The sequence below is a fragment of the Chionomys nivalis genome, chromosome 5 (genome assembly GCF_950005125.1).
Source record: "Chionomys nivalis chromosome 5, mChiNiv1.1, whole genome shotgun sequence".
NCBI lineage: Eukaryota > Metazoa > Chordata > Mammalia > Rodentia > Cricetidae > Chionomys > Chionomys nivalis.
This window is the reverse complement of record NC_080090.1, coordinates 63,971,341-63,986,568: the sequence shown is the minus strand read 5'-3', so window position 1 is coordinate 63,986,568 and position 15,228 is coordinate 63,971,341.

Sequence of the window (15,228 nt, the reverse complement as noted above, 5' to 3'; positions counted from 1 at the left end):
ATTCTCTCCAAAATATTTCCAATGTGTTTTTGGGCAGTAACCCATTTTCCTGTGTTCAGAGAGGGAAACAAACAAACAAACAAACAACAACAAAAACCCCAATGCTTTGCTGGATCTTGCAGCAATAAATAAATGACCACTGAGTCCAGGTTGGACCCTAGACCAGACTAGACCCTTTGTCAGATTCTGTAGTGCCCTCACCTTTCTGAAATGTATTTAAAGGGCAATGGGGTCTTTACTTAGTGTTTCTACTGAGGCCATGGAGGAAGGCTAACTGAAGAGTCCTTTACTTATTTATTTTTTCTGAGACTTTGGTCAAATCTTTGAGTCTTTGGCTGATGGCAGAGCACTCCTTTATCCGCAGCTTCCTTTATTCCTATCACCATGGATAGGCACACATCATTAGCATCTTGACACCTACTGGAAAAAGTCACCCTACCTTCCCAACCCCACAAACAACTCCTCTTTGTGACACAGTCAGCATTTGCTTAGATCTCCTCTTTTCTGACTGTTCCTTCTTGTCTATCATTTGCTGTCTGCCAGAACAGTTTTTTAAATCTACTGTCACATAGATCTTGTGATCTTGTTTATGCTTTTCCTATGTTATTTCCCCACCTGCTAAGTCCTTTCTTCTTTTCTCACCTATCCAATCATTTAGAGACAAACAGATTTTTAAAAAAACATACTAACACTAATTATTCTTCCAGTTCACTTACTCATCCTTCATTCATTCTTGCAACCAGTTATCTTTTGAAGAACCCTGTATAAGTTGCTCACTATTCTAGAACTTGGGATACTGTATTGAGTAAAGTACTCTAGACTCTTGAAGATTTTTATGGCAGTGTGGAAGACAGACAATATGCCAACAGGTAGCATAGCTTCAGGTTGACAAATGAGCTGTAAGGAAAATATTTTTAAGTAACAACAAATGCGCCAATTAATTAGTTTTTTAAAAGGGAGGGTAAGGGCTAAGACACGGCCATGGGAGCAGATCTGCCTTCCATGTGGTAGCAGGGAAAGTTTCTTCGGGTAGTTCTTTGCTATTTGAGCACAAACTTAAATTATTAAAAGAGAGCATCCACCAACTAATACAAAAGAAGAATGTTTGAAGGAAAAGGAAGGCAGGAAGTTCCTGAGACATGAATGTTCTAGAGAGATAACAGGGGTGCAGAGTGTGGTAGGAAATGTGGTGGAGTGGAGAGGAAAGGGCGTGCAGGGCATTGAGTGGGGAGCAGAATCGCCTCCTCGATGCTCCATTTGGGACCCCAAGAGATGGCGGTGCCCTTTCCCAGGAGGAAACCCTTGGGGAAGGAAGCCAGTGGAAGTTTGGGTGGATAGATAGTGGGGCTGTGGATCTGGAAACAAGGGTTCCTTTTCCAACACATTAAGTATAAGAGCCCTTCAGGCACCCATGGGCAGATGCAGAGTAGACTACAGGATGTATAAGAGTCTGTGGTCCAACAAGAGATATAATAATATCAACTTGGAGTTCATCAAAAGCAAGGATGCTGGATGGCATTACTTCAGAAAATAACCAAGATCGAGATGAGAAGAGGCCAGTGCTGTGGGACCCAGCAGCATTTGGAGGTCAGGAAGGAGGTGCCAGGGTGGGGGGGTGGGGGTGGTGGTATCTTGAACTCATGTCCTTGAGGTGTCCTACACGTGGTGTGCTAACAGCTCCGTGTGTGCTAGACTTGTCAGGGAGGACCCAAGCTGCAAAGTTCTTGTGACCACTCGTGTTCCTCCACAAGAGTATCTTAGAAGTTGGCAGTGTTTCATCGGTGCATAAGTTTGGGGTAAGGTTCCTGCTTGCAGTGTGCTTCTCGGTGTTCCAAAATCTTGAAGCAGAAAGACACTGCCAGGCTCCTGGGGAAATGGGCTACTTCCTTTCTTGAGGGCTGAATTCTCAGGCTAGGTCAACTAGCAGTAAACGGAAGCGGGAGAAAAGAATGCACAGCCCAATTGTGTCCTAAGCCAGCCAAGTGCTCACTGAAGTGCGGGCTGATCTTAGAGATCTACCACCGTCACTCCTCTAGGCCACCATCATTCTAATTGCATTCTAAGACTTCTCCTCTTCCCAACAGTGTAGCTCTCAGCCGCCATCAAAGAAGCCTCTCTCTGCAGCAGAGACCGTCATAGAAAACCACAAGTAGCCATATGCAGAGACCAACTGGCTGTAGAACATACACCTTTAGTAGAAACACAACACAGCTCCTGACCTAAGGCTCAGGGAACATTTTGGAAGAGGGGGTGGAAAGAGTGTGAGAGGCAGAGGACCAGGACATCTGCTGAGGTTGCGTCTCCTAGAAAGGAAGCTGTACCCATGGTCCCTCTACAGTATGGCTGCTTAAATGAGACCTGAACAATGATAATACCAATAAATATGATAACAAGGGGAAATGGAAATTTCATGGGGTCTCGTCCCTAGGCAAAGAACTACAGGTAACTAATGACTTGACTAAAGAGAGAGGGAGAATTAGTCTTTCTCAGGGATGAGGCCCCTAATTAGTTATTCATTACAAAATGGTCGGCTCTGAAATCATGTACACATAAGCAACACAAACTGGACTGAGGAGATTGTATTTACATATTTCTACACATATATACATACATGTGTATATATAATATATGAGTGTGTGTGTGTCACTAATAATTAAAGAAAAGGGAGTTATCACTTTAATAGGTAGTTGGGAAGGGTTGGAGGGAGGAAAGGAATGGGGGGAAGTGACATAATTCTATTTTAATTAAAAGAAGAACCAATAAGGCATTGCCTGTATCTTGGGCACCTGCTGTGCCGCTTTGAATCAATTGCTTTGATACGCACATCTTCTGCTTGGTGCTTTCCTCATGGTTACTCACCAGCCACACCACACATCATGTGACAGACACTGCTGTCCTCACATCACAGACGAGGACTCTGGGACCCGAGAGAGTTCCAGAAGTAGTTCAGCAGCTGGTAAGTCTAGCTCTCGGGCTGGGCTGTTCTCACAAACAGGGCTACACGGCCCTCAGGAACAGAATCCTTGGGGATGGCCATAGAGAAGCCTGTATTTAGAACAATGACCGAGATGTTTTTATGGCTCACTAGATTTCAAGTGTGTTCCCTGTAGCTCAGAGGCATCTCGATCTTGCTCTACTAAGTTCTTTGACATTTCCAAACATCCATGTTTAGTTTATGCATTCATTTCATAGTTGATTCTTAGTTTAAAAAAGTTTTAAACACAGATAACATCCTAAGTTGTCATTTCCAGAGGCATAAAGCATACACCTGCACACGGAGCCAGCTTGCACCCATCTAATATGTTGACAATAATTACTTAGCAAGTTAAAGCCTTACGCCAGGGACACTGATGCAGGCTGTTCTTAACAACCATATGTTTTCCTGTCCTGTGATTATTGTTTGCCTTCCGAGAGCCATACACAACAAGGAAACAGGCTGGAGTATGGCCCAGTGGCATGCACTTGCCCAGCATACACAGGTTTAAGATTTAATTCCCAGAAACACACACATATACATACATACATACATACACACACACACACAGAGAGAGAGAGAGAGAGAGAGAGAGAGAGAGAGAGAGAGAGAGAGAGAGAGAGAGAGAGAGAGAGGATCGGGTGGGAGCTGAGGATCAACCAGAACACAAGCACAAAGATGCTTGTTTGCTTCAGTAGCTGAGAAGAGATACTCCCCCCACCCCATGACTCAGCTAGGTGCTTCTCAGGCAGAAGAGATAAAGCCTTTTGATGTATGGAATGACTCAGAGCTCCGGAGGAGATTCTCCACAGATTATTCTCTTAGCTTTGGATGAGGTCTAGAACATATGGGCTAAAATGGAATCATAGTAGAACCAAAATAAAAGAGTAAGTCAATCTTTCTTGGTCCCCCCCCCAAAAAAAAATAGGAACAGGGTAAATGCACATGTCTTTAGATCACTACAGACACCTCCCAGCACGCTGCTTCCCGTTGACAGGAACTGTGTCCTAACTGCCAGGATCTCCACCCCTGTGGCGTTTGTGTCATTTGCACAGCTAGACTGGTTACACCTGTTTGCAACTGTTGAACTATTAGTCATCAGTTCGGAGGTTGCTCAAGCAGCTTTCCTGGGTAATTTATCCTACATACATTTTTAAATCCCATAATAGAAATCAACAAAGGCAACACATCTATTGTATGTTGTCCTATGAGATTGAAATCTGAACCAATTTGAAATAGAGGTAAGACTATTCAGTAGGCCTGGCAAGACTGAGCAGTCTCACTAGACAGACCATTCACAAGGAATTGGCTGAAGAAAGAAGAAAGAGCGGGGGAGGGAGAGAGGGAGGAGAGATGGAGAAAGGGAGGTTGGTAGTAGACCAGTAGCCTTCAGGATAGCCTAGCAAGGCATAAGTCTTGGTTGTTGATGGTCAGGTTTAGGAGAGGGTGTGAGGAAGAAGATGTGAGCAGTGGGAAAGTGAGAGACAGGGAAAGGAGGGAGTGAGCAGAAAAGAAAGAGCAAAGGAAAAAGAGAAAAAGGGGAGGAGACAAAGAATGGTCTGGGGCTGGGAGATGGCTGAGTGGGTAAAATGCTTCCTCACAAGTGTGAAGACCCGAGTTTGAATCCTCAGAAACCACATAAACTGGGTGCCGTAGACACATGAGCTGTGGGAGGTAGAATGGAAGCTTTGGTCCTGCTAGGCTGAAATATACAATGAACAACCAAAGAGAACTTCTCTCAAACAAGCTGGAAGGTGAGAGCCGATACTTGAGGGTGTGCACTGACCTCTACAGGGACACCAGGGTGTCCCCTCCCATTTATACACATTTATACACACATACATAGATAGAAAGAAGGAACATAAGGGAGAAAGAAATGAGAGAAAGGATGGCAGACAGGTTGGAGACAACACAGGTTGCCCAGGTGAATCCTAACTTCAGTATTTTCTTAGTATAAGTGTGTCTCGTGCAATGCCTGACTCAGCTTATACTACAGAACCATTTGTCTTTCCTTCAAGATTCCAATTTAAGCGAAGGTCAAGTATTCTATTTTGTAGCCCTACTGAATAGTGACTGTTAACCTCAGTCAGAAAAGAACCCTTTTAGAAAACAGATGTCTCAAGGAAACTGGGCCATGGCTTCAGCGGCGAAGTACTTGCTAATCATGCTGCACAGTGTGCCAGGGTTATACATCTGAGCAATACTAACGAACTAGTTATAGTAATGGAACAGGGTTACTTTGCTTTGAAAGCCTTCCATTTTATTGATCTACTTGGTACGAGCTGGAATAAGCTACATTTGGACAACGCTGATGCTGGAACTCAGGAACCCGGAGGCATCTGTTGGTCATTCATTCCTTGTTCTCAGCTTGCTCTCTCTTTATACAAAGGCTGGCTGGAACATATGCCTTGAGACCATATGTGTTAGTAATCAGAGGGATTACAGTAAGCAGATCCCCTGAACCACCCAGTCTCTGCCTGGTAGCCATCTAGATGTAAAGAAACAACAGACCCCATCAGTGACAAAACAGACGCCCAAAGAAAAAACAGGCTTACCACATCCTTTGAACTACCACCTTGCCATAATCTATCTGGTTGGTTCCAGTTTATCCAAAGTGGTGATAGCCTAGTTCAGAAAACAGGCACAGAGGGCCGGGACCACGGCTCAGTGGGCCAGGGGGCTTGCTTCCAAACCTGCTAATCTGAGTTTGATCATCAGAACCAACATGGTAGAAAGATAGAAATGTATTCTGATCTCCATACTTGTGCCATGGTACATACGTAGTCATATAAACACACATAGACACTGACTGAAAAGAGACAGACATGGCATGAAGGAAAAATAAGGTAAAAAAGTATCCAAATAAAAGATCCCAAGGAGCCAAAACATTAATATGAGACCACGAGAATATAAAGCAGAAGTGGAGGAGAAGGTTATAAATAAAACTCAGTAGTGGACACTACACAATGCACTCATATACAGGCACACGCGTGCACGCGTGTGCACATACACACATACACACATGAACACATGTGCGGGCACACACATGCACACATATTTATATATACATTCACACACAGAGATATGCATGCACACACAATTCACACACACAGGTACACATACACACATACATGCACAATACACACGCTGGGAACAGAGGGAAGCAGCTCTGACCTGTACTAGTGGTGGGAAGAGGAGAGGAGCAGAGAGGCGGAGAGGAAGCAGGCAGGAGAATGCAGAGTGCGTTGATTGACAGGTATTTGAAGTGTGGTTAGATGGAAGTACATGTAACTATTCTAGCAGAGGAAACCAAGGCCCGTCGACAGACAGAGCAGAGCAACAGGTCTGGATACCGCTTAGACGGGAGCTTTCTAAGAACGAGAGCTAACTGCAGGTCAGATGGGCTGTCGCTGTTAAGATGGAGTGAAAGCTGGCTGGCCAGCGTTAGGACTCAGGTATTAGGGCAGTGGTTCTCGACCTCCCTCATGCTACGGCCCTTTAATACAGTTCCACGTGTTGTGCTGGCCTACAACCATAAAATTATTTTCATTGCTGTTTCATATGAATCGTAACACAAATAGTTTTGGAAATAAAGGGTTGTCAAAGGGGTCATGACCCTCAGGTGGAGAACCACTGTATTAGGTTCTGATTGGCCTAGATGTAGTATGTTTTACTCTCAAAGTGTTTGCTGAACCTCTGTCACTTTTGCTAATTGTTGTGTCTTCAGTGTTTGGTATACCAGGCACATCTGTAGGCCACCGGATTGACTGTGTGGAGAGATAGCACTGTCGGCCTAGCATTTGAGAAAACAATTAGGGCAATAAAAATATAGGTGTGGAAGTTATTAGCATATTGGTGATAAAGCAGATGGGAAGGGGGCTTGTTTCAAGGGAAAGCAAAGAAGCAAAGGCTACTATTTAGGACCCTTTCTCTCTTTATCAGGTTCACCTCTGAGGTCACACATTCCCACGTCCCACCCTGGACCTCATGAATCTAAATGCAGAGGCCAAGGAGACCCCAAGAAGCTGCACTAGAAATACCCTAAATGGGATCCTGTTCTCAAAGTTGTATTCTACGGGACAGAGGGATTTACATCAGGCAAAGTTAGGAATTGGGAACAAAGGAAGCATATGTTGCCTTTGACTGGTGGCTGCTGCTGGCCAGACCCGGCATCTGGATCATGAGAACTGTGACATTCTAGAAGCCAGTGTGATTCCCAAACAGCAAAAGTGAATCAAGGTTGCTGGTAGGATGAGTCACAGCCTTGTCCCAGCCCTGGGACTTTCACATCACCGACCTGGAGTCACCCCCAGGTCCTCAGATTGTAGCATGGGAATAGGTGTGCCACTGTGAGTTATTCTGGCATTCCTTGGCAGTGCGTCTTCTCTGGTTAGCTGCAGTAGGCTGGAGGGAGAGGATTGAAATTCATGGCTGACTCACAAGTTGTGTGAGGTAAATGAATATGACTCACTTAGCACAGAGAGCTAAATGGTCGCTAAGCATCCGTGCCCAGCTTCACCTTTGTCTGCCAGGAGCAGGAAAACTCCATGCCCTCTGCTATGAGAGTAAGGATGTTGCCAGAATCCAAATGCCCTGGGAGATGAGAGGGTATCAGCAAGCCCAGGTCTCTTATCCTAACCTTGCCTGTCAAACAGTGGACACAGAGTCATGCAGATGTGGGAACTGCCTAGAAGGTCTAGGCGACAGCCTCTGGGGCAGCAAGAGGAAGGATGAGGTGGCCTGAAGTTTCACTGAAGAGAGATGCTGGGTACCAAAGAAAGGAAACCCCATTGTATCCCAGCCTGGAATAGACTAGAAACAAGGAGTCAAGCTGAACCCGTTGTAATGATTTCATTTACAATGACCCCGCACAATGCTTTGAAGCCTCCACTCATGGCTACCTTGTAAAGGACTATTTGACGTTAGTTGCTCTGCTTAAACCATCCCATCTCTCGCTCAGGATGCATCTGGAGTGAGTGTCCCAGACCCTACTGTGGCTGAGGAATGACACATTGTTAACTTGCAAGAACGAGGTAATTTCTTGTTACGGTGCCATGAGGTAGGAAAGTCACAGAGGCCTGACTATGAAGACCTTAATACTCTTTCTCTGACACAAGGTCCTCTTTATGTCATACAGGTTGGCCTCAAACTCAGGCAATCCTCCCAGCTTGGCCTTCAGAGTGCTGGGATTATAGGCATGAGCCCCCATATCCAGCTGTTCCATAAATGTCTATGGAGGTCACTTTGGAGTAAAATTGTTTATGAGTTAATTCAGCACCGAACAGCTGGGGCTGAGTGTGACCGCGCATCGCTGGAGTAGAGAGTGCATCCTCCCTCCTGCCACTCCCAAGAGAGAACTGTAAATACTTACAGAAGAGTAACCTCTACTTACTGGAGGGAGGGGTGAGTCTGGGGGATACCAGCATTTGCATTTACGATGGCTATTATCTGCACTGCAGGTCAAACAACTTAAAAGTTGTTTTACCTTCACAGAAAAAACCATCAGAGAGAGAGGAGGGGACAGAGAGAGAAGGAAGCAGAAAGGGGCTTATGCACACAAGTACGAATGATCTAACTGTCTCCAAGGACAGAAATGTAAAGTAGTCCTCCACAGACAAGCAGGCTGACAGCTTAAATGTCCGTGAAATGTTAGGTACACCACCACACAGATGACGAAGAAGCTGCTCTCCATAAAACACAGCCCCTGGGAGTGGGGGATGAGCTAAATGCTTGTAATGGTCTGTATTAACCATCTTCGGAAACAAGACCCAAACAAGATGAGATCAATAGTAAAGTGGGAAGCCACCACAGAGGTGGCCAACTTCACGTCTGTGCGCGCGCTGGTAGCCAAGAGTCTATCCAGCTCCCATGAGGGCGCATCTGTCCCTTCTTTAAATCCAATTTCTCACCATCTGTTCCTTTACCCCAGCCTTGGCTGTAAATAAATTCGATGCACAGCCATGCACTGTGTTGCCAGGCAGCAATCTGTGGCCAAGTCAATTCTGAGATGAGAGTCTGGGGGCTGCAGTATTGTCTGGTTTCTCTGACAATCGAAATGGTGGGAGAATTGGAGGTGATTTGAGAATTTGGATTTCCAACTGTCTTCGGTAAACACGGCGTGCATAGTGATCCGGTTTGTAAAATTCCGTAGGAAAACACTACAAGAGTCGGGAGGATTTAGCACTCTGAAAAGGATTTCCCTTGCCCAGAAAGAACAGTAAGGACATTGTGCAATGGCAGTCCCCACAGTCACAGCGGACAAGCCAAGGAGAAACCCCCTCGACAGCCACAGCACCCTGGATCTTGATGCTTCCATGTTTACAGTTCAGAGGGGGTAGGGGCACAGGGCAGCAGAGTCAGGGGTGACTTAGTCGGGTGTCTAGGAAATAAGCCTGTGTCCCTGAGAATGTGCCAGAAGATCCAGCTATCTGGCAGCTGTGGGGAGAATCAGCTGACCTCTGGCCTCTAGCTGGGGTTTTAACGACTGTATGACATTTATAACACACTCTTCCTGGGAGATGCTTGGGTACCACATATCTTCCCATAGATCCAGCTAGTCTTTTCCGTCTCTTGGTTAATCAGGGTAAAGAGGTGATTTTTTTTTTTTAAAGGGTCACTGCCATGACAAAAAGAAAACAACATTTGCTCTGCTAGGCACCAGCAGGAAAAGCAAACCTCGTGGTGCTTCTCCATGATTCTCAGTCCACACAGCAGCAGGGGCCGCCAGAATTCACTCCCCAGGGTGCATTCTGATCACTGTGAGCCATTGTTCATTCACAGTCTCCTTCCCATTGTAGGGAAGGACTTGTCCATTTGGGGGCCTGTGGGGAGCAAGCAAGCCTTTGGCCATTGCAGCTGGAGCCTGAGGTTGTGTAAGGATGATTGGTCAAAAGAGTAAATGCCGTAGGACGATGAAGGGAATCAGACTTCTTGATATCTGGAGGAAATTACAATACAGAAAGGGAACAGGCTACAATAAATCGTATGTTGTGAGTCTGTGTGGTCTAAGAGCCAGTACAAACTTATAACTTTGTGTAGACATAGACATTGAAATAGCGTGCAAGTATGTAAGTGTTATATACATATATATATATGCACAAACATTCATATATAGATAGGTATATACATATATACATATATAGATAGGCATACATACATATATGCACACATACATGCACATATGTAGATAGGTATATCCATTTTTTTCCTGGTCACTGAACTGAGAAGATTAGAAGCAAAGATGTCTTGACAACAGTGAGCATGCCCAGGGTTCATCTTTTAACCTCATTCTTTATTTAAATGATGGTTCTAGGGGTGGAGCGTGGAAAATAAAATACAGGACAGGGACATTTGTGCTATGAGGTAAGGAGATGTCACACAATGATGGGGAGATAGAAAAAGCACACAGAAGCTGCCTTAAAGGACGTCTTAGAGGTCAGGCTGATCTGGGGACTCCTGGGCTCAGGAGAACCCCAGACCTCAACTTCCTGGGTAACTAGAACTACAGGCATGATTTTAATGCTCGGAATACAATAGGAATCTATAGTCTGCACTGATTAGGAGGAAATGAACAGGGCTGGGAGATGGTCCCACTAGCAAAGTGACTGCATTGCAGACAGAGACGTGAGTTCAGTCCCCAGAGTCCTGGAAAAAAGCTGGGCATGATAGTGTGCTTGCAATCACACTGCTTGGGAAGCAGAGACACTTGGATCTTTGGGGCAAGCTAGCTTACTTGGCTAGTTCCAGGTCAGTGTTAGACATCCATCTCAAAAAATAAACATTTAAAAAGACAAAGAAACAAAACCCAGGTAGATGATGCCGGAGGAGCAACACCTGAGGTTGTCTTCTGGCTTACATACACACACACATACACACACACACTGAGAGAGAGAGAGAGAGAGAGAGAGAGAGAGAGAGAGAGAGAGAGAGAGAGAGAGAGGCATGCACGCACGAGCACTTTCACACACATACAAAATTAAATGAACAAACGGAGAGAAAGAAAAGGAAGCCTGTTTTTCAATGGAAGCTTGAAGGTGTCTTCTGACCAAATCTTCGGGGGCCACTCAGTGGAACTCCCCATCAAGTGGGACAAATTGTCATCTCCTGCTTCCTGACACAATGCAATGAGGAGAGGAGCTTTACCGCAGAGATTCTTGCTCCAAACTCATCAATCATAAGAGAAATCATATGAGGAATTATGAAAGGATGTGTGTGCCTCCGAAAATGTCAAGGTTAGGAAGAAGGGAAAATGGAGGAATTGTTCTAAAATGAAGATTAAAAAGAAATGCTATTGATTTAAAGGACTTGAATCTACCCAAGGGACTACTGGCACCATACAGGAACTATTGGTGACTTGCATGGTAAATTAGGAAGAGTATCGGCAGTCTGTGCTAACCATTGACATTGTTCGTTGATGACTCTATTGTGAGAGAGTATCTTTGTTTATAGGAAACATACACTGCTGGATTTAACAGGAAAGGGGGTATCCTGTCCACACTTCCCCAGAAATGGTTCAGGAAGAGAGCAGCTGTGGCATCTGTCTAGACAGTAAAGTAGTTGCTCGGTGTAATCACCAGTATGCGGGGTGCTGGAGGGTTACAGTGGAAGGTACTGAGAGCTTCAAGTATTATTTGTACACACTTTCTATATATTTTAAATTTCAGAGTAAACAAAACAAAACAGAAGCAAGTTTCTACTGTAGGTGTCTGTCCTAGAGCAGAATAACTGCGCAGGTTGGTTTAAACCAAGTCCAGCGTTTGCGGAATGAGGTGTCATTGCTGTGCTACACGCTCCTAAAGAGACCCAATCCCTGCTCACCAGGGTCAAGAAAGGGTGCCATGGATATGGGGTAGCGTGGAAGGGGGATGGGTGTGCCAGAGAGGTGACACACAGTTGAACTGCTTCAGGAATGGAACAAAAGGAAGGTTTTAGGGAGGAGTGTGTTTGGAGAGGCTCCTAGTTGGGCTGGACAGGGCTGTGCATCTAATCACAGAGCTGGGCAGATTTCTGCCTTTGACTTCTTTCCAGTCACCATCCAGGCTGGCCTGTTTCTCACCTCCACACGCTTGCTCCCTGGCATCAGGGAGGTTTGTGAGCCTCTCGGTGAGCTCCTCTCTGATCTGTGACTTGGTCAGCTCATTCTTCTGTAGACAAGAGTCCTTCTTGCTCTTTGTGCCTCTGTTGTATTTACTGTTGTGTTTACTGTTGCGGCTCTACTATGTTTAGCGTGTGTGTCTTGTGTTTGTGGTTCTGTGTGTGTGTGCACACAATGTATGTATATTGTGTACTTGTGTGCACGGAGCCCAGAGGTCAGTGTCGGCTACCTTCTTCAACCTCTCTCACCTTATTTCTTTTTTTTTATTAATTTATTTATTTATTAAAGATTTCTGTCTCTTCCCCACCACCGCCTCCCATATCCCTCCCCGTCCCCCTCTCTCATCAGCCCTAAGAGCAGTCAGGGTTCCCTGCCCTGTAGGGAGTCCAATCTCACCTTATTTCTTGAGCCGGATCTCTGAGTCTGGAGCTTACTGATTTGGCTAGACCGTCTGGCCAGGATGCTCTGGGGATCCACCATCTCAAGTATCTCAGTATCACTGACACTGAGGTTACAGGTGTCTTTTGCACCCAGCCTTATGTGTGGTGCTGAAGATCCAAACTCACATCGTTATGTTTACGCATCAAGCACTTTACCAACTGAGCCTTTAGGTAGCCTTCTGTAAAGTTGTCAGTCTGTCTGCATAGTCTCCTGGCCTGCAGTCTGCCCAGCAGTGTTGCTCCTTGTATCTCCAATAATATTAAAATAATTAAACAGACCTAGCAACTCCTCCAAATCATTTTTTTCACTTCCTTTTCCATATCTTTCTGAGGCTAGTTAAAGGCTTTACCTAATGGAACTACTGGGTGGGCTTTTCATTTTCAAACAGTAGAACTTTAAAGTCAGAGGGAAAGATTTTCACCTCTGCCTTGGGCTCACTGTTGCAGCTGAGGGAGAGACGGCCAGCATACCCAGCAGGTAAGAGTCAGGACCTGCCAGGCCAGCCACCCGAGTTCCTGACTAATTAACGATTCGGTGACTAATGCATCCAGAAACCTGCAAGCTGTACTTTGGGGTTATGTTTGGTAAGGCTCCATAATGGCCACGGCAGATTGTAACAGCCGACCAAAATGACACTAACCACCTATCAGGGGTTGGGAGCGTCTTCCATCAAAGCAGAGTATTTACACAAGGCCGTCTACCTTCACAGTCCTGTTATAATAATGTTGATTCAGCATTAGCATCCCTACCTGCAACTTTCATCTAGGCACAATGATACCTGGTGAATGTCACAAACTAGATAGAGAGGCCCCACCTGGCCCATCTGTGACAAGAGGCAGCATTTGGGACATAGAAGGCAACTGCTGCCTTCTGAGGCAGCCATTCTTAACCCTCAACGGAGGCTCCAGTTACGGAGCTAAATGCCGCTTAGCCTTCTTCATTGTAATTGCAACTGGGGTTTGAAAAGCACCCTCTACAGTCCATATTTGTTTACATGTGTGTCATGTGTAAGACTGCTGTTTCCCTTCAGGCGAGGGATCGTCAGTCTGCTGACGTGTGGAGGAGGATTTCCAAGCAGGAAGTTCTCTGCTTTCTGTAGTTGCCAAGGCCTCCTAAAGTTCACTTTTGTCCCTACCGTTTTTAAACATTCGCTTTGTACCAAGTGTTGTTTTGCCCCCGAGGGAGTGGCCTCCTCACCTCCTAGGCAGGGTAGCAGCTGTCTGAACACCAGGCTATTTTAAGGCATGTGTAAAGTCAGTGAAAACTAACTCTAGTGAGAAAGTAATTTTTTAAAATACCTGAAGTAAATCAGAGTAGTCGTCCATCCCCATGGAGCAGCTAACCCCTCCCAAAGGGGGCTAGAAACTTTGACAATTTTTTGTCTTGGAAGCTGTGTCACTATGGCTCCCTGAGTCTCCCATACTGTTCAGTGGAGTGGCATTTGGCCAATGGCAGGACAGCAAGCACATGGATTGAGGTCCCGGGGATTTCACACTAAAATGACAACAGAAAAGCTCACTGACATGTCATATCATTTCCAACTGTGTCCTTAGTAGTAAATACCAACTTGATTCTATGGCCTACTGAGATGGTCTTCAAGCAACTAACAAGTGCGCATGCGCATGCACACCCACATGCACGCATGCATGCATGCATGCTCAGCATGACACATTCTTAGACCACTCTATACCAGCACCGCTTCATGGGCTAAGCCAAAATAAATGGAGACGGTGGCAGTTGTTGGGCTCTATCTGCAGGGCACTGCACATCAGGCCTCTGTGTTGGCCATAGGAAGAGGGTGGAACTGTGGCTTTCTACTCATAGGTGAGGAAAGAAACACCCAGAAGATGCAGGGCGGCTGGTCTTAGAGCATGGTTCTCATGCTCCTAAATTTAGTCTATCAAGTCATGACATTTCTTCTGTTTGAGGATTATGGTTTTAAAGATGATTGCTCATGCAGCCAACCATTATGATAAACAATCTAAAAATTCACATGGAAACAGCCAGGAAACCAAAGTGAAACAAGTGAATGGCAGCTTGAATTTTCACCAGCTGTGTGCCATAGTCCCCAGCCAAGATGCCACTTGATCTTTTAAGTTAGCCAAGCTGGTGGGTGCTTCTTCTCGGGCCTCAGAATTGAAGAAGTGCTGTGGTATTTTAGAGATACAGAATCTCATTGAGGGGGGTGGGGTTGAAGGATGAAGAAAAAACATGGACATTTAAAAATTGTAAAATATTTCATCTTAGAGACCTGCATGTTGAGTCCACAGGGAACAGCGCAGAGTTGGTAAGCTCTCTTTCTTATCTATCTAGATGTGGAGAATGTGGGCACATAAGATAGATCAAGCAACAGAATTTAACCCAGAGGTCAAATCTGGCCTGATATCTGTTTTTGTATAACTCATGGGTCTAAGGATACATTATTTTTAAGTGGTTGGAGAAAGAAAATTCAAAGAAGAACATTATTTTGAAGCAGATAATTACATGAAATTCAAATACATATATATACACACACATGTGCAAATGCGTAGCTGTACATACATGAGTAGGTGTGAGTAGGTGTGAGTGCACATGAACGTTCATGCAGAGGCCAGAGGGTTACTTAGGGGTTGTTCCTCAGGAGCCACACAGATCACTTTTGAGACAAGCTCTCTCATTGATTTGGAGCCTGACAAGTTGGCTGGTGAGCTCCAGGGATCCACCTGCTTCCATCTTCCAA